Raw genomic sequence first — 1,822 nt, 5'->3', positions numbered from 1 at the left:
TGATGGCAAAGTTGGGAAGGTGCCAAACGAATGGTCATTGGCAGCAAAAGTCCGGAAAGACCCTCATCGCTTGGTCAACTCGTCCCATCCACCCTCCAGAAAGAAAGGCAAACGCGCTTACTGCCTAACAAACAGAGTGCATTTTTTTGCAAATGGTCCATTAAAACTGGTGTCAGCTGCGGGAGCACATCAACAAAGCCGAGCACGGAAAAATACCCTACTATCGAACATGTCCCTGCTGAACAGATAACCGAAATTAATTGAACCATATTTGCCAAAATGTGTTCCTAATCTCTCCGAACGCTTCCTGTCTATGTACCCATTCGGGATGCCATTGCATTTGCCTTAAATGTGGCAAATCCTTCTGCACACACAAAAATGTCTGAGTGAACTCGCTGAGTTTCTGCATGACACCATGACCAAACTTTGGGCCAAAATTGGAAACTGCGACTAGAATAGACGGCTCTCTGATTAGCCGCAATGCACAAAGGGCGGAATGGCCTTTCCCCACTTTGTAAATCTTCGAAGACAAGTTGAAAATAATCTGCAACGAAAATGTTTGTGTGAAGATTTACTTGTGAGGATTCGGTACTCTCAGCACCGTGGCCCGGATCGTATTCCCGCTCATGGAATGGTTGCATTGTTCAGCAAACGTATCGGTGTACCAGTACTTCTGCCGATTTTCCGATGCTGGAAGGTCCTTGGTTTTGTCCAAAACATTATGAAGGTTCACATAAAACGAATAGCTGCAGTAGCTGGAAATCTGAGCCAAAAACGAAACTTGTTTGCGGAACGCAGCAAGACTGGCAACAGAAACGTCGACTTTCCTGCTCCTCGGATGCTGCCTGACCTGCTGTGCTTTTCCAGCATCACTCTGATCTAAAATTAGGTTTCCAGCATCTGTAGTCCTCACTTTTACATCGTTCCTTCAGTGTCGCTGGTTCCCAATGCAAGAACTCCATCTCCAGCGGTTTCATGTTTGTACCTCCACGCTGAGGATTTGAAGCGTGAAGAAAAGTAACTCACCCCGTCCATCTCTGGGGTAATTAGGGACTGAAAATGAATCGTGTCACATTGAAATATATCGAGATGCGACTTAATGTTTGTCTTTTATTGGGAACCATCTCTTTCATTGTAACCATCAGGAAAGAACATTTCGTTCGCCAGAAAAAGAAATGAATATGTCACTATTTGTTTGCTTCAGGTCCAAGAATACTCAGATCAATAGCTCCCTTGCTTACCTCTGCTGGTCATGTTCGCAAAGATATCTAGCAAATTGCCAAGTGTGATTTTCCTTTCAATAAATAATTTTGACTCAGTTTGGCTGCAAATATCTTTTCCTACCTTTGTGCTTTTCTTCTTTTACATTGGTGGCTCGTACCTTACAAATGACAGCAAAGGTATGAAAGGAGATGGAAGCATTTAGCTCATCAAGTCAGCGACAGCTTTCAATGAGATCACGGCTGATTTGGTCAATGCTCAACCCACCTGAGCTGTCGGTAGTCATGGCCGAGTGGTTAAGGCGATGGATTAGAAATCCATTGGGGTTTCCCCACGTAGGTCCGAATCCTGCTGACTACGTTGTGAATGCTTTCCTGCTGGTACAATTTTCGCTCAAAGTTCAGAAAAACTATTTTGTGAACCAGGCCGGTAATTTGATTAGACTTGGGAAACTCGAGTTCTTCATCAGAAATGTTCCATAGTTAAAACATTATCTCTGTTTCTCTTTCCAGATACACTGCTCGACACGTCCTGAGCAGAAGTGCTACTTTTCATTAGATTCCTTTAATCCCTGTCCACTGTTCTGTGAGTCGGGTCACTG

At 44.0% G+C, this 1,822-nt stretch overlaps 1 non-coding gene across 1 annotated transcript; it reads left to right on the top strand.

Annotated features, from left to right (window-relative positions):
• The first annotated feature begins 1,499 nt into the window (after positions 1–1,499).
• trnas-aga (transfer RNA serine (anticodon AGA)) lies at positions 1,500–1,581 on the top strand. The gene has a single exon. It is a non-coding gene; the product is annotated as a tRNA-Ser (tRNA).
• The last annotated feature ends 241 nt before the right edge of the window (positions 1,582–1,822 follow it).

This window comes from Chiloscyllium plagiosum, unplaced genomic scaffold (assembly GCF_037043375.1).
Source record: "Chiloscyllium plagiosum isolate Xiang-an unplaced genomic scaffold, Cpla_swu_hap1 HiC_scaffold_31, whole genome shotgun sequence".
Taxonomy (NCBI): Eukaryota; Metazoa; Chordata; class Chondrichthyes; order Orectolobiformes; family Hemiscylliidae; genus Chiloscyllium; species Chiloscyllium plagiosum.
Note: the sequence above shows the minus strand (reverse complement) of the source record. Positions and strands in the feature narration are given on the sequence as shown.